We start from the raw sequence: 24,992 nt of genomic DNA on the forward strand, positions 1-24,992 counted from the left end.
TGAATGATTCTCACCACTTCTAAGCATGGCACAGGCATGACAATGACCACAGGGCAGTGGCATGATGGTAACTGTATGCTGCACTCAGAATTATGGATCCAGATTGTATGGTTTTAGAATTATGGGCCACAACGTAAGGCATATTTTTTCACACATGTGACGTTATTGAAAAACATCATACATTCAACTTCACATTTTGTAGCCAAAAGCATAAAGTGTTCTTCAACACACATGAAAGTGAAAAATAAAAACTTTTCCTGAAGATTACACTTGATTTGTACCTTGTCCCTATAAGCCACAAATATGAGAGTTACCACTATAAAGTGTAGATGTCTTAGCTACATACTGTGATTGAAATTAGGTCAGTACCTCATATGGTTCAAGATTTATAGTGCACCACATACTATGTAATATATCCTATCCATTTCAATGGGTGACCAGATGGCCGCAAATTAAAAATCGCCTCGTATGGATTCAAATTGCTTTGTATGCACCTTGTGTGTGAGCCACATGCATATAAAATGGCACACTGTGAGAAGTTGGCCTGGTAGGGGATGTTTCCAATTCTGGAACCACCTACTACCTGACTGTGAGAAGTTGGCCTGGTAGGGGATGTTTCCAATTCTGGAACCACCTACTACCTGACCAAACAATCCCCTTATGGTGTCTGGTTGTAAGTCAACCTTATTAGACAAGCTATCCTAGGGGTAGCATGGACTAAGCAGCCTAAAGGCTTAACTTAAGAGGTCGTGTTAAGCGAGCTGTTTTACCACATACAATCCTGTAATACCAAATGAAAGGACACCACACAAGTATATATTATAAAAATATATGTGTTTATTACTAAAAACAATCCCCAGTATTCTTTATGAATAAAGGGGCACAAGCGTTAAATCAAAAGCACTGTTTAAACATACAAGTTGCACAATTATGGATGAGGGCGGGTGGCCACTCAAACCATATACTAAACAAGTGGTATAAGAAAGGCCACTCGAGCAGTGGTTAGGCCTAGGGCCTAGGGAATCGCTGGGAGCAGTCAGGACGAGCAATGCTGAAGTCGGGAATGGCCCTCGGGATTCGGGAGATGTGCGGAAAGCGCACGCATGCACCAATGTTAACCAATGGTGCGTAAAAGTCAAAGAGTTAAAGTTTAAGGACACTTCCGCTGAACCTAGAGGAACAAAACTTAACACACAGACCCTAGAGGTGTGCACCAGTGTGGGAACACCGGCGGAGCAAAGTTACCTCACCCACAGGAAGTGGGTGCACAGGGTCGTAGTGGCGTCGGGTTTTGACACGCAGGCTCTTGGTGCTTGAAGCTGAAAGGGCTGCAGGCAGGGTGAAGACGAAGTGTCCGGTGGAGTCCAAGGGTGGACTCAAGTTGTAGAGTACCTGAAAGCAGAGGGGACAGAGTCTGGGTCACTCAGCAGTGACCAGGGTGGAACCAGGACGGAACCAGGCAATGTCGGGCGCAATCAGGTGGTCGTCAAGGAGCTTCTCTCCGCTGTCACGTGGGCTCTGGGGCATCTGCGACGTCCAGGAGCAGGTCACGATCTGTCCCACGCAGGCTCTCACCGTCGGTGCAGTCGGCTTCAAGTTTGGAGCAAACAAGCCTTGGTAAGAGCAATCCACGCAGGATCGGAAGATTGCTTCTCACTCGGACCAGGAAGGTCAGAGTCGGGGCTCCTTTTAAGGGGAGCTGGTGTGGATCTGGAGCAACCAGATTCACGAGTCTTCTTAGGTAGTTCGTCGGCACAGGGACCACAAGCCAGCTGGCAAGTGACCGGGCCAACGCGTTGAGCCAAATCGTGCCAAAGGGCCCCACGCAGCACTCGTCGAGTGTGGAGGGCTGAACTTCGGCTCAGGAGTAGCTCAGGGTGGGGGCTTCTCAAACCCCGGTGTACAGCTTCGAGGGTCACTCGTGGGCTGCACGGTCAGCGTCTCGTGGTCACTTCAAGATGGCGTGCCCCACGCTTCCGGTCGCCTCCACGGGTCTCAGCTTTGCAGGGACTGTGGATCGGGCTGTTAGAAGCTGGGCAGGTTTGATCTCGTCGATCTCAGTCGCTCGAGTTCCGGCGGGAACTGCAACTAAGTAGACGTCGAGGGCTGGATGGTGCCTGCTGCTGCAGGGTGGTCACTCCTTGACCACAAGGGAGATTCTTCGGGCTTCCACGTTGAGATGGAGGGCGAAGGGTCCAGAATATCATTTCAAATGTTTCTTCCAGGAAATCTGATGTGCATTGGCACTGCTCCCACTCTTATTCGAATCTGGTGGGCGTGATTACCTGCTAGGTCCCCTCCTATGGGTGGGACCCAGGAAGTGGGTGGATACACCCCCTTCCTTCGATCCAGGCCGCCCTGGCACGAGGGCTGGAGTGCCCCAGAACCGGTTTGGCCGGATTATGCAAGGGGCAGCCTTGTGCGCCCCAGGCAGTGTCTGGTTTCTTTCAAACCTCCCTGCTACAATACACTATCTCCTGTCTGGAGGGCGGTGACACCCTCCTGTGACAGGAAACCCTTTGTCCAGGACCCCCTTGACTGAGTTTCGGTCAGCTCCAGGGGTCCAGACATTTGTCTGTGGCAGAGGCATCCATTTTGTGGATCTTAAGGCCTTTGGAGAAATCAACCGCAATAAAGTGAAGTAACATGTCTTACCCCTCTAGAGGGGTGGAATGCCATCCCCGTCGCCAGAACTGGCGAGGGGATGGTATTCCAAAGCGTATGACACCTTACACGACATGTTTTGATAAAGCCAAACCAAAGTTGCTAAATAACCGCGAGGATTATAAGGCACTTAATAGTATATGGTATGGCATTATCCTGAAACAGCTTAGGGATTTGTTCCCGACGGCTGCAGACAGGCTCAGCTCATGCTAGAGCTCCATCTCACATAAAAACCATGCACCCAGCCTCCAGGATTGGTGAGGCCTGTCTATAGGAGTGGCTCACAGGTTTACATGTGTCCAGATATAGGTTTAGACATAGGTATACTATATCTAAGCAAGGGGTGTGTACACCACCTTACCCCAGCTGAGTGATCAGCCAGTTGTGTCAATTTAAGAACCAGCCAGGGGTGGCAAAAGATATGCTGCAGCCCCTGGTAGGCCTTAGTGGCTCCTGTGCCCTGTGCACCTATAGCGCATTCTACAGGGGCTGACAAGGAGTCCATTTCCAATTGGTATGTGCCTATAGCACATGTGTCATTAATTTAGTGAGAGAACTGCAGGCTGGGGGTCTGATCAGCAGGCCCACAGCCTCAGTAGTCGAAAACCAGTGAAGCAAAAAGCAAAAATTTGGGGTGACCATAGGATAGCAGACCCTACTCTCCTACACTGACCAAACAATCCCCTTATGGTGTCTGGTTGTAAGTCAACCTTATTAGACAAGCTATCCTAGGGGTAGCATGGACTAAGCAGCCTAAAGGCTTAACTTAAGAGGTCGTGTTAAGCGAGCTGTTTTACCACATACAATCCTGTAATACCAAATGAAAGGACACCACACAAGTATATATTATAAAAATATATGTGTTTATTACTAAAAACAATCCCCAGTATTCTTTATGAATAAAGGGGCACAAGCGTTAAATCAAAAAGCACTGTTTAAACATACAAGTTGCACAATTATGGATGAGGGCGGGTGGCCACTCAAACCATATACTAAACAAGTGGTATAAGAGATGCCACTCGAGCAGTGGTTAGGCCTAGGGCCTAGGGAATCGCTGGGAGCAGTCAGGACAAGCAATGCTGAAGTCGGGAATGGCCCTCGGGATTCGGGAGATGTGCGGAAAGCGCACGCATGCACCAATGTTAACCAATGGTGCGTAAAAGTCAAAGAGTTAAAGTTTAAGGACACTTCCGCTGAACCTAGAGGAACAAAACTTAACACACAGACCCTAGAGGTGTGCACCAGTGTGGGAACACCGGCGGAGCAAAGTTACCTCACCCACAGGAAGTGGGTGCACAGGGTCGAAGTGGCGTCGGGTTTTGACACGCAGGCTCTTGGTGCTTGAAGCTGAAAGGGCTGCAGGCAGGGTGAAGACGAAGTGTCCGGTGGAGTCCAAGGGTGGACTCAAGTTGTAGAGTACCTGAAAGCAGAGGGGACAGAGTCTGGGTCACTCAGCAGTGACCAGGGTGGAACCAGGACGGAACCAGGCAATGTCGGGCGCAATCAGGTGGTCGTCGAGGAGCTTCTCTCCGCTGTCACGTGGGCTCTGGGGCATCTGCGACGTCCAGGAGCAGGTCACGATCTGTCCCACGCAGGCTCTCACCGTCGGTGCAGTCGGCTTCAGGTTTGGAGCAAACAAGCCTTGGTAAGAGCAATCCACGCAGGATCGGAAGATTGCTTCTCACTCGGACCAGGAAGGTCAGAGTCGGGGCTCCTTTTCAGGGGAGCTGGTGTGGATCTGGAGCAACCAGAATCACAAGTCTGTTTAGGTAGTTCGTCGGCACAGGGACCACAAGCCAGCTGGCAAGTGACCGGGCCAACGCGTTGAGCCAAATCGTGCCAAAGGGCCCCACGCAGCACTCGTCGAGTGTGGAGGGCTGAACTTCGGCTCAGGAGTAGCTCAGGGTGGGGGCTTCTCAAACCCCGGTGTACAGCTTCGAGGGTTACTCGTGGGCTGCACGGTCAGCGTCTCGTGGTCACTTCAAGATGGCGTGCCCCACGCTTCCGGTCGCCTCCACGGGTCTCAGCTTTGCAGGGACTGTGGATCGGGCTGTTAGAAGCTGGGCAGGCTTGATCTCGTTGATCTCAGTTGCTCGAGTTCCGGCGGGAACTGCAACTAAGTAGACGTCGAGGGCTGGATGGTGCCTGCTGCTGCAGGGTGGTCACTCCTTGACCACAAGGGAGATTCTTCGGGCTTCCACGTTGAGATGGAGGGCGAAGGGTCCAGAATATTGTTTCAAATGTTTCTTCCAGGAAATCTGATGTGCATTGGCACTGCTCCCACTCTTATTCGAATCTGGTGGGCGTGATTACCTGCTAGGTCCCCCCCTATGGGTGGGACCCAGGAAGTGGGTGGATACACCCCCTTCCTTTGATCCAGGCCGCCCTGGCACGAGGGCTGGAGTGCCCCAGAACCGGTTTGGCCGGATTATGCAAGGGGCAGCCTTGTGCTCCCCAGGCAGTGTCTGGTTTCTTTCAAACCTCCCTGCTACAATACACTATCTCCTGTCTGGAGGGCGGTGACACCCTCCTGTGACAGGAAACCCTTTGTCCAGGACCCCCTTGACTGAGTTTCGGTCAGCTCCAGGGGTCCAGACATTTGTCTGTGGCAGAGGCATCCATTTTGTGGATCTTAAGGCCTTTGGAGAAATCAACCGCATTAAAGTAAAGTAACATGTCTTACCCCTCTAGAGGGGTGGAATGCCATCCCCGTCGCCAGAACTGGCGAGGGGATGGTATTCCAAAACGTATGACACCTTACACGACATGTTTTGATAAAGCCAAACCAAAGTTGCTAAATAACCGCGAGGATTATAAGGCACTTAATAGTATATGGTATGGCATTATCCTGAAACAGCTTAGGGATTTGTTCCCGACGGCTGCAGACAGGCTCAGCTCATGCTAGAGCTCCATCTCACATAAAACCATGCACCCAGCCTCCAGGATTGGTGAGGCCTGACTATAGGAGTGGCTCACAGGTTTACATGTGTCCAGATATAGGTTTAGACATAGGTATACTATATCTAAGCAAGGGGTGTGTACACCACCTTACCCCAGCTGAGTGATCAGCCAGTTGTGTCAATTTAAGAACCAGCCAGGGATGGCAAAAGATATGCTGCAGCCCCTGGTAGGCCTTAGTGGCTCCTATGCCCTGTGCACCTATAGTGCATTCTACAGGGGCTGACAAGGAGTCCATTTCCAATTGTGGTATGTACCTAGGGTACATGGAATCCATTTTACAGAGAGAGCAGATGGCCTGGGGCCCTGATTAGCAGGGAACCAGGTCAACTAAGTCAAAAACCCAGCTAAACACAGGCAAAAAAATCTGGGGTAACCATAGTCAGGTAGCCACCTTCCTACACACACTGTAGTAGGCTATGTTATAGAATGTGTTGCAGTTGGAAATCAAGCTCTATCTAATATGGATCTTGACTGATGACATAACATACGTGACACATTTTGCAAAAGCTGGAGGAATTTTTTAAAAAATATGTGTTTAATCGCTGAAAGATTCACACCACTTTGAAGCTTTCCACATGCATGAAAATGAACACAGGACAGTGGCATCATGTTAGCTTAATGCTGCACTTCCAATTATGGATCCAGATTGTATGGTTTTAGAAGTATGGGACAAAATGTAAGGCATACTTTTTCGTACATGCGACGGTATTGAAAAACGTCATACATTCAACCTCAAATTTTGACAACTTTACAATACGCCACACACATAATAATTCACATGGGTAAGATGCACATCACTAGGAACAAAGTGCTGTTTAAATTATGTCTCTATAATGTACAGACTATGAATTATAGCCAAAAGTATAAAGTGTTCTACAACACACATGAAAGTGAAAAATAAAAACTTACCTGAAGCTTACACTTGATTTGTACCTTGTCCCTATAAGCCACAACCATGAGAGTTACCACTATGAATTGTAAATGTCTTAGCTACATACTGCAATTGAAATTAAGTCAGTACATCATATGTGTAGGAAGGTGGCTACCTGACTATGGTTACCCCAGATTTTTTGCCTGTGTTTAGCTGGTTTTTTGACTTAGTTGACCTGGTTCCCTGCTAATCAGGGCCCCAGGCCATCTGCTCTCTCTGTAAAATGGATTCCATGTACCCTAGGTACATACCACAATTGGAAATGGACTCCTTGTCAGCCCCTGTATAATGCACTATAGGTGCACGGGGCATAGGGGCCACCAAGGCCTACCAGGGGCTGCAGCATATCTTTTGCCACCCCTGGCTGGTTCTTAAATTGACACAACTGGCTGTTCACTCAGCTGGGGTAAGGTGGTGTAAACACCCCTTGCTTAGGTATAGTATATCTATATCTAAACCTATATCTGGACACATGTAAACCTGTGAGCCACTCCTATAGTAGGCCTCATCAATCCTGGAGGCTGAGTGCGTGGTTTTATGTGAGATGGAGCTCTAGCATGAGCTGAGCCTGTCTGCAGCCGTCGGGAACAAGTCCCTAAGCTGTTTCAGGATAATGCCATACCATATACTATTAAGTGCCTTATAATCCTCGCGGTTATTTAGCAACTTTGGTTTGGCTTTATCAAAACATGTCGTGTAAGGTGTCATACGATTTGGAATACCATCCCCTCGCCAGTTCTGGCGACGGGGATGGCATTCCACCCCTCTAGAGGGGTAAGACATGTTACTTTACTTTAATGCGGTTGATTTCTCCAAAGACCTTAAGATCCACAAAATGGATGCCTCTGCCACAGACAAATGTCTGGACCCCTGGAGCTGACCGAAACTCAGCCAAAGGGGTCCTGGACAAAGGGTTTCCTGTCACAGGAGGGTGTCACCGCCCTCCAGACAGGAGATAGTGTATTGTAGCAGGGAGGTTTGAAAGAAACCAGACAGTGCCTGGGGAGCACAAGGCTTCCCCTTGCATAATCCGGTCAAACCGGTTCTGGGGCAGCCCAGCCCCAGCTCCAGTGAGACCTGGACAAAGGAAAGGGGGTGTAACCACCCCCCTTCCTGGTCCCACCCATAGGGAGGGACCTAGCAGGAGATCCACCCCTCAGATTGGAATAAGAGTGGGAGCAGTGCCCTAGCACAGCAGATCATCCTGAAATCACCTTTAAACTAAGAAGACGACTGGACTTCGACATTCTGATGAAAAGAAGACTGAAGAGCATCTCCCTTGTGGCCTAGGAGGGGCCACCCTGTGAACACAGGCACCACCCAGCACCTCGACGTCTGCTTTGCCGCCGCCTCCCGCCGGAGCCCGAGTGCAGAGCCTGACAAGACCCAGCTTCCCAGACTTTTCCCAGCCCGATCCACAGTCCCTACAAAGAAGGGACCCGTGGAGGCACCGAGAGACGTGGGAGCGGACATCTTGAAAGACCCCCGAGACGCTGACTGCGCAGCACCCGAGGCACCCTCGACTCTGTGCTTTGGGGTTTGAGAAGCCCCACAATCGAGCAGCATTTGCACCAAAGATCAGCCCTCCAGCATCTCCACAATCTGTGTGGGGCCCTTTTGCTTTGTGCCACTCGACTCGCCATCCCGGCCGCTTGTCATGTGGTCAGCGGCCATCTTGGCGACGAAACCTACGATTTACACTGTGGGTCTGGTTGCTCCAGACCTGCCCTCGCTCCTGTAGAAAGGAGTACCCGCTCTGACCTTGCTGATCCGAGTAATAAGCCTTTTTCACTTTCCCCGTGGCTTGCATTAGCCAAGGCTTGTTTGCTTCAATTGAGTTGCCGACACCGCCATCAGCTAGAGCCTTTGAGGGACAGCTCGTGATCGACTCCTGGACGTCCTTGACCTCTTCGTGTCCACGTGGCTGCAGAGAGAAGCAACCCCTCATCACCTGTTTGCACCCGACTTTGCCTGGTTCCAATCTGGTTCCACGGTGGTCACTGGCCAGTGACTTTGAACACTGTCCCCTCTGCTTTCAGGTCTTCACCACTTCAGATCCACCCTTGGATCCACCGGACACTTCTCCTTCACATCGCCTGCAGCGTCTTCAGTTTCAAGCGCCAAGAACCTGCGTGTCAAAACCCGACGCCACTTCGACCCTGTGCACCCGCTTCCTGTGGGTGAGGTAACTTTGCTCCGCCGGTGTTCCCACACTGGTACACATCTCTAGGGTCTGTGTCTTAAGTTTTGTTCCTCTAGGTTCAGCGGAAGTGTCCTTAAACTTTAACTTTGCAACTTTTACGCACCATTGGTTAACATTGGTGCATGCGTGCGCTTTCCGCACATCTCCCGAATCCCGAGGGCCATTCCCGACTTCAGCATTGCTTGTCCTGACTGCTCCCAGCGATTCCCTAGGCCCTAGGCCTAACCACTGCTCGAGTGGCATCTCTTATACCACTTGTTTAGTATATGGTTTGAGTGGCCCCCTGCCCTCATCCATAATTGTGCAACTTTGTATGTTTAAACAGTGCTTTTGATTTAACGCTTGTGCCCCTTTATTCATAAAGAATACTGGGGATTGTTTTTAGTAATAAACACATATATTTTTATAATATATACTTGTGTGGTGTCCTTTCATTTGGTATTACAGGATTGTATGTGGTAAAACAGCTCGCTTAACACGACCTCTTAAGTTAAGCCTTTAGGCTGCTTAGTCCATGCTACCCCTAGGATAGCTTGTCTAATAAGGTTGACTTACAACCAGACACCATAAGGGATTGTTTGGTCAGGTAGTAGGTGGTTCCAGAATTGGAAACATCCCCTACCAGGCCAACTTCTCACATTGGTGAGCAGCGGTGCGGATTTGAGCTTGCTGTTGTTTTACCATTGCAATCTTTATATCAAATTGAAAGATCACATCAAGTACCTCTAGGTATATATAAAATCAAAAGCTTAGCATATTAAGTTCTACTGAACTTAGTAGTTGTAGGTTGAAGGGATTAGCACACCCTGACTACAACTAACTAGCAAGGTACAGTAGGAAAACACTTAGTGTAGGTAAGTGCACCACTTACACCTCACTAGTAACCATGTCTGACACAGGAAAAGCCTCAGGGTCTGCTCCTGTGACAGTTGACCCTACCCAGGCAACTTTTGGATATGACAAACTAACCCGCAGAGACTTGATTGCCTTGTGCAAAGCAAGAGGGTTAAAAAGGGGCAGAAGCCCCACCTGCCTAATCCTGGTAGAAATCCTAGAACAGGATGACTTAGAGAAGGCAAAAGCAGCTTCCCTAGACACAGGAAATGGAGGGAATCCCCCTGTAGTTGATCCCCCTGAAGAGGAGGATGATGATGACTTGGATGAGGACTCAGATGTTGAGGACTTAGAAGTACAGGATCAGGGTAGCCAGGTTCCAGTTGACAGGCTTAGCCAGGCCAACTTGGACCTACTGGGGAATGGAGAGGGCCAGCACCTCCCCAGAACCCAACATGTTATTCTCCCAGGCAACAGAAGAGTGAGATCTCCCTCAGGGGACTCTCATATTTCTAGTGCCTCCAGAGAATCACAGAGAGGCATGAGTGCTTCTCAAAAGCTAGAGCATAGGGCCAGAATGAGGGCTGTCAAACTCCAGATAGAGAGGGAGGAGGTAGCCTTGGCTCAAGCTAAACTTGCCTTGGCAAGAGAGCAAAAATTGTGTGGCTTAGATGCCACTGGTGGCAGCAATATTCCTAAAGAGAAACCCAGGTCCTATGATAGTAGAAACCTGACAAAGATTGTGCCCCCCTACAAGGAAGGGGATGACATCCACAAGTGGATAACTGCTCTTGAGAGAGCCTGCATGGTACAGCAGGTTCCTGAGGAACAGTGGGCAGCAATCTTATGGTACTCTGTAGGAGAGTAGGGTCTGCTATCCTATGGTCACCCCAAATTTTTGCTTTTTGCTTCACTGGTTTTCGACTACTGAGGCTGTGGGCCTGCTGATCAGACCCCCAGCCTGCTGTTCTCTCACTAAATTAATGACACATGTGCTATAGGCACATACCAATTGGAAATGGACTCCTTGTCAGCCCCTGTAGAATGCGCTATAGGTGCACAGGGCACAGGAGCCACTAAGGCCTACCAGGGGCTGCAGCATATCTTTTGCCACCCCTGGCTGGTTCTTAAATTGACACAACTGGCTGATCACTCAGCTGGGGTAAGGTGGTGTACACACCCCTTGCTTAGATATAGTATACCTATGTCTAAACCTATATCTGGACACATGTAAACCTGTGAGCCACTCCTATAGACAGGCCTCACCAATCCTGGAGGCTGGGTGCATGGTTTTTATGTGAGATGGAGCTCTAGCATGAGCTGAGCCTGTCTGCAGCCGTCGGGAACAAATCCCTAAGCTGTTTCAGGATAATGCCATACCATATACTATTAAGTGCCTTATAATCCTCGCGGTTATTTAGCAACTTTGGTTTGGCTTTATCAAAACATGTCGTGTAAGGTGTCATACGCTTTGGAATACCATCCCCTCGCCAGTTCTGGCGACGGGGATGGCATTCCACCCCTCTAGAGGGGTAAGACATGTTACTTCACTTTAATGCGGTTGATTTCTCCAAAGGCCTTAAGATCCACAAAATGGATGCCTCTGCCACAGACAAATGTCTGGACCCCTGGAGCTGACCGAAACTCAGTCAAGGGGGTCCTGGACAAAGGGTTTCCTGTCACAGGAGGGTGTCACCGCCCTCCGGACAGGAGATAGTGTATTGTAGCAGGGAGGTTTGAAAGAAACCAGACACTGCCTGGGGCGCACAAGGCTGCCCCTTGCATAATCCGGCCAAACCGGTTCTGGGGCACTCCAGCCCTCGTGCCAGGGCGGCCTGGATCAAAGGAAGGGGGTGTATCCACCCACTTCCTGGGTCCCACCCATAGGAGGGGACCTAGCAGGTAATCACGCCCACCAGATTCGAATAAGAGTGGGAGCAGTGCCAATGCACATCAGATTTCCTGGAAGAAACATTTGAAACGATATTCTGGACCCTTCGCCCTCCATCTCAACGTGGAAGCCCGAAGAATCTCCCTTGTGGTCAAGGAGTGACCACCCTGCAGCAGCAGGCACCATCCAGCCCTCGACGTCTACTTAGTTGCAGTTCCCGCCGGAACTCGAGCGACTGAGATCGACGAGATCAAGCCTGCCCAGCTTCTAACAGCCCGATCCACAGTCCCTGCAAAGCTGAGACCCGTGGAGGCGACCGGAAGCGTGGGGCACGCCATCTTGAAGTGACCACGAGACGCTGACCGTGCAGCCCACGAGTGACCCTCAAAGCTGTACACCGGGGTTTGAGAAGCCCCCACCCTGAGCTACTCCTGAGCCGAAGTTCAGCCCTCCACACTCGACGAGTGCTGCGTGGGGCCCTTTGGCACGATTTGGCTCAACGCGTTGGCCCGGTCACTTGCCAGCTGGCTTGTGGTCCCTGTGCCGACGAACTACCTAAGAAGACTCGTGAATCTGGTTGCTCCAGATCCACACCAGCTCCCCTGAAAAGGAGCCCCGACTCTGACCTTCCTGGTCCGAGTGAGAAGCAATCTTCCGATCCTGCGTGGATTGCTCTTACCAAGGCTTGTTTGCTCCAAACTTGAAGCCGACTGCACCGACGGTGAGAGCCTGCGTGGGACAGATCGTGACCTGCTCCTGGACGTCGCAGATGCCCCAGAGCCCACGTGACAGCGGAGAGAAGCTCCTCGACGACCACCTGATTGCGCCCGACATTGCCTGGTTCCGTCCTGGTTCCACCCTGGTCACTGCTGAGTGACCCAGACTCTGTCCCCTCTGCTTTCAGGTACTCTACAACTTGAGTCCACCCTTGGACTCCACCGGACACTTCGTCTTCACCCTGCCTGCAGCCCTTTCAGCTTCAAGCACCAAGAGCCTGCGTGTCAAAACCCGACGCCACTTCGACCCTGTGCACCCACTTCCTGTGGGTGAGGTAACTTTGCTCCGCCGGTGTTCCCACACTGGTGCACACCTCTAGGGTCTGTGTGTTAAGTTTTGTTCCTCTAGGTTCAGCGGAAGTGTCCTTAAACTTTAACTCTTTGACTTTTACGCACCATTGGTTAACATTGGTGCATGCGTGCGCTTTCCGCACATCTCCCGAATCCCGAGGGCCATTCCCGACTTCAGCATTGCTCGTCCTGACTGCTCCCAGCGATTCCCTAGGCCCTAGGCCTAACCACTGCTCGAGTGGCCTTTCTTATACCACTTGTTTAGTATATGGTTTGAGTGGCCACCCGCCCTCATCCATAATTGTGCAACTTGTATGTTTAAACAGTGCTTTTGATTTAACGCTTGTGCCCCTTTATTCATAAAGAATACTGGGGATTGTTTTTAGTAATAAACACATATATTTTTATAATATATACTTGTGTGGTGTCCTTTCATTTGGTATTACAGGATTGTATGTGGTAAAACAGCTCGCTTAACACGACCTCTTAAGTTAAGCCTTTAGGCTGCTTAGTCCATGCTACCCCTAGGATAGCTTGTCTAATAAGGTTGACTTACAACCAGACACCATAAGGGGATTGTTTGGTCAGGTAGTAGGTGGTTCCAGAATTGGAAACATCCCCTACCAGGCCAACTTCTCACATTGGTGAGCAGCGGTGCGGATTTGAGCTTGCTGTTGTTTTACCATTGCAATCTTTATATCAAATTGAAAGATCACATCAAGTACCTCTAGGTACATATAAAATCAAAAGCTTAGCATATTAAGTTCTACTGAACTTAGTAGTTGTAGGTTGAAGGGAGTAGCACACCCCTGACTACAACTCACTAGCAAGGTCCAGTAGGAAAACACTTAGTGTAGGTAAGTGCACCACTTACACCTCACTAGTAACCATGTCTGACACAGGAAAGGCCTCAGGGTCTAGTCCTGTGACAGTTGACCCTACCCAGGCAACTTTTGGATATGACAAACTAACCCGCAGAGACTTGATTGCCTTGTGCAAAGCAAGAGGGTTAAAAAGGGGCAGAAGCCCCACCTGCCTAATCCTGGTAGAAATCCTAGAACAGGATGACTTAGAGAAGGCAAAAGCAGCTTCCCTAGATACAGGAACTGGAGGGAACCCCCCTGCAGTTGATCCCCTTGAAGAGGAGGATGATGATGACTTGGATGAGGACTCAGATGTTGAGGACTTAGGAGTACAGGATCAGGGTAGCCAGGTTCCAGTTGGTAGGCTTAGCCAGGCCAACTTGGACCTACTGGGGAATGGAGAGGGCCAGCACCTCCCCAGAACCCAACATATGATTCCCCCAGGCAACAGAAGAGTGAGATCTCCCTCAGGGGACTCTCATCTTTCTAGTGCCTCCAGAGAATCACAGAGAGGCATGAATGCTTCTCAAAAGTTAGAGCATAGGGCCAGAATGAGGGCTGTCAAACTCCAGATAGAGAGGGAGGAGGTAGCCTTGGCTCAAGCTAGACTTGCCTTGGCAAGAGAGCAGAAATTAAGTGGCTTAGATGTCACTGGTGGCAGCAATTTTCCAAGAGAAAAAGACAGGGCCTATGATAATAGAAACCTGACCAAAATTGTGCCCCCCTTTAAAGAAGGGGATGACATCCACAAATGGATGACTGCTCTTGAGAGAGCCTGCATGGTACAGCAGGTTCCTGAGAATCAGTGGGCTGCAATTTTGTGGTACTCCTTTTCTGAGAAAGGGAGGGACAGGCTCCTCACAGTTAGACCTGAGGATGCCAAAAACTACTCTGTTTTGAAGAGTGCTCTCATTGAAGGGTATGGCCTAACCACTGAGCAATACAGGTTGTTGTTCAGAGACACCCAGAAAGCACAGACTCAAGACTGGACTGATTTTGTGGAGTGTGCCACTAAGGCTTTGGAGGGTTGGTTGCAGGGAAGTAAAGTTTCAGACTATACAGGATTGTACAATCTTATGATGAGAGAACAGATCCTTAATAACTGTACAAACCAGCTGTTGCATCAATACCTTATTGACTCTGATCTGACCTCTCCCCAAGAATTGGGAAAGAAGGCAGACAAATGGGTCAGAACAAGGATTAAGCAGAAACCCCAGAACCAAGGTGGTGACCAGAAGAAAACAGACCAGAAGGGTGGTAATCAGAATCAGAAAGATAAAGAAAAAGACCAGAAGTCTTCAGGCCCCCAAACTAATAGTAAGGAGGGTGGTTCCCAAACTGGTAACAAGAAGAAGAAGAACAAAGGTCCAAAGACACCTTGGTGTAATACCTGCAAATCAGTTTCACACTGGGGCAGTGAGTGCACCAAGGCAAATCCAGTTCCCACCACTACAGCTCCTAAAGCAACTGCAACCCCAAGTACAGTAAGCAGTGGTGGAACACAGTCCAAGGGTGTAGCTGGGTTGACCCTGGGTATTGAAGTAGGATCTGGCCTAGTCAGAGTCCCTACACAGGCAGTTCTCTTGTATGATGTGGACATTGAGTTGCCCACTGCAGTAAGCCCCACTAACCTGGGCAAATACAGGCAGACTCCCTTAATAAATGAGAAACTGGCTCAAGCTTACAGGGACACATGTGCTAGTGTCACCATGGTGACCCCTGGCTTTGTGGACCCTGGGCAGATTGTACTAGGAGAGAGCTACCTAGTAACCAATGCAAGCAACTCCACTACCTCCCATAGTGTGGCAGTTGTGAACTTCTCCTGGGGAGGGGTTGATGGCCTAAAGAAAGTTGTGGTGAGTGCAGACCTACCAGTAGACTGTCTGTTAGGCAATGACCTTGAAAGCTCAGCATGGTCAGAAGTGGAGTACAGGACTCATGCAGAAATGCTAGGGATTTCAGAGCATGTCCTTGCCATGACAAGGGCTCAGGCTAAGAAGTGCCTTCCTGAACCAGTGGTGGATCTTGAGACAATAGACTGGACTGATTTTGTAGATTGTGCTACTAAGGCTCTGGAGGGTTGGCTACATGGCAGCAAAGTACATGACTTTACAGGATTGTATAATTTGATTATGAGGGAGCAGATCCTAAGTAATTGTCAGAACCAGCTCTTACACCAGCACCTGGTGGACTCTGATCTGACCTCTCCCCAAGAATTGGGAAAGAAGGCAGACAAGTGGGTCAGAACCAGGATTAGGCCTAAGAATCAGGACAGTAACCAGAAGAAGGAGTCTACCAAGCCTCAAGATAAGGGTGGGGATAAAAAATAAAGAAAAGACTTCCCCAGGGCCCCAAAACTCCAAGAATGGGGGTGGGTCCCAAGACACTTCTTCAACAGAGAAAAAGCCTTATTGTTATGCCTGTAAACAGGTTGGGCATTACAAAACAGACAGCTGTTGTCCCAAGAATAACAATAAAGAAAATATACCTCCAAAGCCAGCTTCCACACCTCCTGTTACTGTCAGCAGTAATCCCCCAGGAAGTGGAAGCACACCCAGGAATCTGGGTGGGTTTACTTTTGGAAATCAGGTGGACCCTGGCCTATCCAGGTCCCCATCACCCAATGATCTTGTTTATGAGGCTGGCATGGGGTTTGCCAACTTCTCTGCTTGCCCAAATACTTTGAGCAAGTATAGACAAGAACCCATCATCAATGGTTTGAAAGTTGAAGCTTTTAGAGACACAGGGGCTAGCATCACCATGGTGGCTGATGGCATAGTCCCCTCTAAGCAACTTTTACCTGGTGCCACATACCAGGTTACAAACATTGATGGAATCCAAACAAATCATCCCATGGCAGTAGTAAGTCTCAGCTGGGGAGGTGTCATTGGCCCAAAGAGAGTGGCAGTGTCACCAAACTTGCCTGTAGACTGCCTACTTGGTAATGATTTGGAGATCTCAGCCTGGGCTGAGGTTGAACAGGAAACCCATTCTAGAATGGTGAATTCCAATGGAAAGGTTAGTGGGGCTGTAATGGCTACAGCCCCAATTCAAGATGTCCTTCCTGAAAAGGTTGGTAGGGCTGAGAAACTCTCTGCCCCATCTTTAGCAAAAGCTCTTCCTGAACAGAATAGCAAAGCTGTTATGATAACAGCAGAAACCCAAACTGAGTCTCCTCCTGAAAAGGTTGGTGGGGCTGTGATGGCCACAGCCCAAACTCAAACTGATATGTGTGTTGTGAAGCCTGAAATGATGGATAACTCCACACAAACTGAGAGCATGGAGGAGGAAGAGAAATCTCCCCCTCACCAGACTTTAGGACAGGATCAGCCTCCTCAGGGAACTGATCTTACCCCTGATGAAGGAACTGCCCCAGAGGTTGTTAGGCCTGGCCTGACAGAGCCTCTGATGGCGGTGGACCCTTCTCAGGTGGGACCCAGTCTGGAGCAGGTAACCTGCCCCTCTCTCCCTTGCCTTAGCCAGCCCAGGGCTGCAGAGGACAAGAAGGACAGTGAGACCCAGAGGGCCCCCTGTCAAATAAAGCACCCCCATCAAAAGATTAGGTGCACCAAAACTAGTAGCCCTAGTAAGGTGAAAACTTTAAAAACTCCTGAGGGAGCCCCCTTAAAAACAGTTAGGGACCTCCCACAGATGGATTCTGTTGGGCACAGCCAAACCTGGGACCCAAGGGGCCCAAACCTGAACTGTCCCTCCAGCAAGCCAAACAGAGGGACCCAGCCTCCAGCTTTAGGTAGCCAGAGGTTGACCCTGAGAGCACAGTGCAACTCAGTTAAAGAGAGAAAGGCACACATGGTGGAAGATAATTGGAGGAAGCGAAGCCCTAAATTAGTAGAGCCTCGCTTCAATACTCCATATCCAAACCAGCCTTTAACTTTGCATAAACACACCCAAGGTAGTGATTCCCTATGGTGGAGACCCTCTAATACCCAAAGGGTGAGGGACTGCTTAGTGGACCATGAGACAGGGGGTACCCATGCTAGTGCAGGTACTTCCTTATATGGCCACTCAGGCAATATAGGCTTACCTGGCCAAGGATAGCCTTATCTCCTTTCGTTTGGGGGGGGGTTATGTAGGAAGGTGGCTACCTGACTATGGTTACCCCAGATTTTTTGCCTGTGTTTAGCTGGTTTTTTGACTTAGTTGACCTGGTTCCCTGCTAATCAGGGCCCCAGGCCATCTGCTCTCTCTGTAAAATGGATTCCATGTACCCTAGGTACATACCACAATTGGAAATGGACTCCTTGTCAGCCCCTGTATAATGCACTATAGGTGCACGGGGCATAGGGGCCACCAAGGCCTACCAGGGGCTGCAGCATATCTTTTGCCACCCCTGGCTGGTTCTTAAATTGACACAACTGGCTGTTCACTCAGCTGGGGTAAGGTGGTGTAAACACCCCTTGCTTAGGTATAGTATATCTATATCTAAACCTATATCTGGACACATGTAAACCTGTGAGCCACTCCTATAGTAGGCCTCATCAATCCTGGAGGCTGAGTGCGTGGTTTTATGTGAGATGGAGCTCTAGCATGAGCTGAGCCTGTCTGCAGCCGTCGGGAACAAGTCCCTAAGCTGTTTCAGGATAATGCCATACCATATACTATAATCCTCGCGGTTATTTAGCAACTTTGGTTTGGCTTTATCAAAACATGTCGTGTAAGGTGTCATACGATTTGGAATACCATCCCCTCGCCAGTTCTGGCGACGGGGATGGCATTCCACCCCTCTAGAGGGGTAAGACATGTTACTTTACTTTAATGCGGTTGATTTCTCCAAAGACCTTAAGATCCACAAAATGGATGCCTCTGCCACAGACAAATGTCTGGACCCCTGCAGTTGACCGAAACTCAGCCAAAGGGGTCCTGGACAAAGGGTTTCCTGTCACAGGAGGGTGTCACCGCCCTCCAGACAGGAGATAGTGTATTGTAGCAGGGAGGTTTGAAAGAAACCAGACAGTGCCTGGGGAGCACAAGGCTTCCCCTTGCATAATCCGGTCAAACCGGTTCTGGGGCAGCCCAGCCCCAGCTCCAGTGAGACCTGGACAAAGGAAAGGGGGTGTAACCACCCCCCTTCCTGGTCCCACCCATAGGGAGGGACCTAGCAGGAGATCCACCCCTCAGATTGGAATAAGAGTGGGAGCAGTGCCCTAGCACAGCAGATCATCCTGAAATCACCTTTAAACTAAGAAGACGACTGGACTTCGACATTCTGATGATAGAAGACTGAAGAGAATCTCCCTTGTGGCCTAGGAGGGGCCACCCTGTGAACACAGGCACCACCCAGCACCTCGACGTCTGCTTTGCCGCCGCCTTTCGCCGGAGCCCGAGTGCAGAGCCTGACAAGACCCAGCTTCCCAGACTTCTCCCAGCCCGATCCACAGTCCCTACAAAGAAGGGACCCGTGGAGGCACCGAGAGACGTGGGAGCGGACATCTTGAAAGACCCCCGAGACGCTGACTGCGCAGCACCCGAGGCACCCTCGACTCTGTGCTTTGGGGTTTGAGAAGCCCCACAATCGAGCAGCATTTGCACCAAAGATCAGCCCTCCAGCATCTCCACGATCTGCGTGGGGCCCTTTTGCTTTGTGCCACTCGACTCGCCATCCCGGCCGCTTGTCACGTGGTCAGCGGCCATCTTGGCGACGAAACCTACGATTTACACTGTGGGTCTTTTTGCTCCAGACCTGCCCTCGCTCCTGTAGAAAGGAGTACCCGCTCTGACCTTGTTGATCCGAGTAATAAGCCTTTTTCACTTTCCCCGTGGCTTGCATTAGCCAAGGCTTGTTTGCTTCAATTGAGTTGCCGACACCGCCATCAGCTAGAGCCTTTGAGGGACAGCTCGTGATCGACTCCTGGACGTCCTTGACCTCTTCGTGTCCACGTGGCTGCAGAGAGAAGCAACCCCTCATCACCTGTTTGCACCCGACTTTGCCTGGTTCCAATCTGGTTCCACGGTGGTCACTGGCCAGTGACTTTGAACACTGTCCCCTCTGCTTTCAGGTCTTCACCACTTCAGATCCACCCTTGGATCCACCGGACACTTCTCCTTCACATCGCCTGCAGCGTCTTCAGTTTCAAGCGCCAAGAACCTGCGTGTCAAAACCCGACGCCACTTCGACCCTGTGCACCCGCTTCCTGTGGGTGAGGTAACTTTGCTCCGCCGGTGTTCCCACACTGGTACACATCTCTAGGGTCTGTGTCTTAAGTTTTGTTCCTCTAGGTTCAGCGGAAGTGTCCTTAAACTTTAACTTTGCAACTTTTACGCACCATTGGTTAACATTGGTGCATGCGTGCGCTTTCCGCACATCTCCCGAATCCCGAGGGCCATTCCCGACTTCAGCATTGCTTGTCCTGACTGCTCCCAGCGATTCCCTAGGCCCTAGGCCTAACCACTGCTCGAGTGGCATCTCTTATACCACTTGTTTAGTATATGGTTTGAGTGGCCCCCTGCCCTCATCCATAATTGTGCAACTTTGTATGTTTAAACAGTGCTTTTGATTTAACGCTTGTGCCCCTTTATTCATAAAGAATACTAGGGATTGTTTTTAGTAATAAACACATATATTTTTATAATATATACTTGTGTGGTGTCCTTTCATTTGGTATTACAGGATTGTATGTGGTAAAACAGCTCGCTTAACACGACCTCTTAAGTTAAGCCTTTAGGCTGCTTAGTCCATGCTACCCCTAGGATAGCTTGTCTAATAAGGTTGACTTACAACCAGACACCATAAGGGATTGTTTGGTCAGGTAGTAGGTGGTTCCAGAATTGGAAACATCCCCTACCAGGCCAACTTCTCACAATATGCTTCAAGAAATAGAGTGCACTACATCCTCTGTAGTATATCCTATCCATTTCAAAGGGTGACCAGATGGCCGCAAATTAAAAATTGCCTCGTATGGATTCAAATTGCTTTGTATGACTGTTTTCAGGTCCCTGTAGCCACCAGGACCCCATAATATATCTCAGATGATATAACAAGAGTGGCTAGGGCTCATTTCCAGCCTCCAGGTACATGTCTGACTCCTATTTGTGACATTTCGAGGTGTTTGGGATCAAACTCATTTTTCCCAATATAGGCCATAGAGCTCAGAGTCACATCACATTGAGCTCAGAGTCACATCAAATTTCTAGTTCTGGACCTAAGGACCCCTTAGTATACCTCAGATGACATACCAGGAGTGTCTAAGACCCATTTCTGGCCTCCAGGGATGACTTTTTGAAGTTTTGGGGTTTAAGGGGGCATAGTCACTTCTTCCATCCAGGCTACGTTGCTCAAAATCGGGTACGATGTCAGGTTCTTCCCTTGGCTGGAAGCTGAAAAAAAACCTTCAGATAATAGCAAAGGTAGATAGATCAAATGAAAGCATCAGATCTGAGCTTTCTAACAAGTATATTTAGGTCATGGGTACTCACAAAGTGACTGTGATATCCATTCTGAGCTATTTGGAAAATTAGCAAATCTTGTCAAAAAAACTTTTTTTGACGATTTTTGCTAATTTTCGGTATCAACCCTCATGACTGTTTTCGGGTCCCTGTAGCCACCAGGACCCCATAATATATCTCAGATGATATAACAAGAGTGGCTAGGGCTCATTTCCAGCCTCCAGGTACATGTCTGACTCCTATTTGTGACATTTCGAGGTGTTTGGGGTCAAACTCATTTTTTCCATTATAGGCCATATAGCTCAGAGTCACATCACATTGAGCTCAGAGTCACATCAAATTTCTAGTTCTGGACCTAAGGACCCCTTAGTATACCTCAGATGACATACCAGGAGTGTCTAAGACCCATTTCTGGCCTCCAGGGATGACTTTTTGAAGTTTTGGGGTTTAAGGGGGCAAAGTCACTTCTTCCATCCAGCCTAAGGTGCTCAAAATCGGGTACAATGTCAGGTTTTTCCCATGGCTGGAAGCTGAAAAAAAAACTTCAGATAATAGCAAAGGTAGATAGATCAAATGAAAGCATCAGATCTGAGCTTTCTAACAAGTATATTTAGGTCCTGGGTACTCACAAAGTGACTGTGATATCCATTCTGAGCTATTTGGAAAATTAGCAAATCTTGTCAAAAAAACTTTTTTTGACGATTTTTGCTAATTTTCGGTATCAACCCTCATGACTGTTTTCAGGTCCCTGTAGCCACCAGGACCCCATAATATATCTCAGATTATATAACAAGAGTGGCTAGGGCTCATTTCCAGCCTCCAGGTACATGTCTGACTCCTATTTGTGACATTTTGAGGTGTTTGGTGTCAAATTCATTTTTTTCCATTATAGCTCCTAGATATCAGAGTCACATCAGATTTCTAGTTCTGGACCCAAGAAGACCATAGTATACCTCAGATGACATACCAAGAGTGTCTAAGACCCATTTCTGGCCTCCAGGGGTGACCTTTTGAAGTTTTTGGGTTTAAGGGGGCAAAGTGACTTTTTCCACCCAGCCCAATGTTCTCAAAATCGGGTACGATATCAGGTGTTTCCCTTGGTTGGTAGCGGAAAAAAAACTTTATATAATATCAAAGTTATATATATCACATGAAAGCATCAGAGCTGACCTTTCTGACAAGTGTATTCATATCTTGCGCACTCAGACAGTGTCTCTGATATCCATTCTGAGCTATTTGGAAAATTAGCAAATCTTGTCAAAAAAATTTTTGGGACGATTTTTGCTAATTTTCAGTATCAACCCACCTGACTGTTTTTGGGTCCCTGTGGCCACCAGGACCCTATATTATATCTCAGGTGATATAGCAAGAGTGTCTAGGGCTCATTTCCAGCCTCCAGGTACATGTCTGAGTCCTATTTCAGACATTTTGAGGTGTTTGGTGTCAAATTCATTTTTTCCATTATAGGCCCTAGATATCAGAGTCACATCACATTTCTAGTTCTGGACCCAAGAACACCATAGTATACCTCAGATGACATACCAAGAGTGTCTAAGACCCATTTCTGGCCTCCAGGGGTGACTTTTTGAAGTTTTTGGGTTTAAGGGGGCAAAGTCACTTTTTCCACCCGAGGTCGTGGAACTCGGAGCTAGGTAAAAGTTTAGCTTGAGTGCCCTCCCCATGGAGGTCAAAAATGTTATTGCATCAAAATCATTTAAAAACTATATAGGTGTAATTGTTGTGCCCTGAATGCTATATGGCTGCATTTGCACCGTTCTAGGTATTTACAAAATGAATTTCTAACACTTTTGAAGTCACCATAAAGTGAAAAATGACTAAGTCCAAAAACTTCACTGGTGCATCAAAGTGGTCAAAAAAGGTCAACATTGGGTTAAAATTAACAAAACATAGTGCTGCAGTGGTCCAATAGCAGGCTAAAGACATAATGAATGACACAGAATGAACAGTTTTACTAAACACTTTGAAAATTCGATTTTCAATTTCAGGGGGACAAGGTCATGGAACTCCGAGCTGGGTAAAAGTTCAGCTTAAGGGCCCTCCCCATGGAGGTCAAAAATGTTATTACATCAAAATCTTTTAAAAACTATATAGGTGTGTAGGAGAGTAGGGTCTGCTATCCTATGGTCACCCCAAATTTTTGCTTTTTGCTTCACTGGTTTTCGACTACTGAGGCTGTGGGCCTGCTGATCAGACCCCCAGCCTGCTGTTCTCTCACTAAATTAATGACACATGTGCTATAGGCACATACCAATTGGAAATGGACTCCTTGTCAGCCCCTGTAGAATGCACTATAGGTGCACAGGGCACAGGAGCCACTAAGGCCTACCAGGGGCTGCAGCATATCTTTTGCCACCCCTGGCTGGTTCTTAAATTGACACAACTGGCTGATCACTCAGCTGGGGTAAGGTGGTGTACACACCCCTTGCTTAGATATAGTATACCTATGTCTAAACCTATATCTGGACACATGTAAACCTATGAGCCACTCCTATAGACAGGCCTCACCAATCCTGGAGGCTGGGTGCATGGTTTTTATGTGAGATGGAGCTCTAGCATGAGCTGAGCCTGTCTGCAGCCGTCGGGAACAAATCCCTAAGCTGTTTCAGGATAATGCCATACCATATACTATTAAGTGCCTTATAATCCTCGCGGTTATTTAGCAACTCTGGTTTGGCTTTATCAAAACATGTCGTGTAAGGTGTCATACGCTTTGGAATACCATCCCCTCGCCAGTTCTGGCGACGGGGATGGCATTCCACCCCTCTAGAGGGGTAAGACATGTTACTTCACTTTAATGCGGTTGATTTCTCCAAAGGCCTTAAGATCCACAAAATGGATGCCTCTGCCACAGACAAATGTCTGGACCCCTGGAGCTGACCGAAACCCAGTCAAGGGGGTCCTGGACAAAGGTTTTCCTGTCACAGGAGGGTGTCACCGCCCTCCAGACAGGAGATAGTGTATTGTAACAGGGAGGTTTGAAAGAAACCAGACACTGCCTGGGGCGCACAAGGCTGCCCCTTGCATAATCCGGCCAAACCGGTTCTGGGGCACTCCAGCCCTCGTGCCAGGGCGGCCTGGATCAAAGGAAGGGGGTGTATCCACCCACTTCCTGGGTCCCACCCATAGGAGGGGACCTAGCAGGTAATCACGCCCACCAGATTCGAATAAGAGTGGGAGCAGTGCCAATGCACATCAGATTTCCTGGAAGAAACATTTGAAACGATATTCTGGACCCTTCGCCCTCCATCTCAACGTGGAAGCCCGAAGAATCTCCCTTGTGGTCAAGGAGTGACCACCCTGCAGCAGCAGGCACCATCCAGCCCTCGACGTCTACTTAGTTGCAGTTCCCGCCGGAACTCGAGCGACTGAGATCAACGAGATCAAGCCTGCCCAGCTTCTAACAGCCCGATCCACAGTCCCTGCAAAGCTGAGACCCGTGGAGGCGACCGGAAGCGTGGGGCACGCCATCTTGAAGTGACCACGAGACGCTGACCGTGCAGCCCACGAGTGACCCTCGAAGCTGTACACCGGGGTTTGAGAAGCCCCACCCTGAGCTACTCCTGAGCCGAAGTTCAGCCCTCCACACTCGACGAGTGCTGCGTGGGGCCCTTTGGCACGATTTGGCTCAACGCGTTGGCCCGGTCACTTGCCAGCTGGCTTGTGGTCCCTGTGCCGACGAACTACAAAAGAAGACTCGTGATTCTGGTTGCTCCAGATCCACACCAGCTCCCCTGAAAGGGAGCCCCGACTCTGACCTTCCTGGTCCGAGTGAGACGCCATCTTCCAATCCCGCGTGGATTGCTCTTACCAAGGCTTGTTTGCTCCAAACCGGAAGCCGACTGCACCGACGGTGAGAGCCTGCGTGGGACAGATCGTGACCTGCTCCTGGACGTCGCAGATGCCCCAGAGCCCACGTGACCGCGAAGAGAAGCGCCTCGACGACCACCTGATTGCGCCCGACATTGCCTGGTTCCGTCCTGGTTCCACCCTGGTCACTGCTGAGTGACCCAGACTCTGTCCCCTCTGCTTTCAGGTACTCTACAACTTGAGTCCACCCTTGGACTCCACCGGACACTTCGTCTTCACCCTGCCTGCAGCCCTTTCAGCTTCAAGCACCAAGAGCCTGCGTGTCAAAACCCGACGCCACTTCGAC

Source organism: Lissotriton helveticus (assembly GCF_964261635.1).
Source record: "Lissotriton helveticus chromosome 1_1 unlocalized genomic scaffold, aLisHel1.1 SUPER_1_unloc_23, whole genome shotgun sequence".
Lineage (NCBI taxonomy): Eukaryota > Metazoa > Chordata > Amphibia > Caudata > Salamandridae > Lissotriton > Lissotriton helveticus.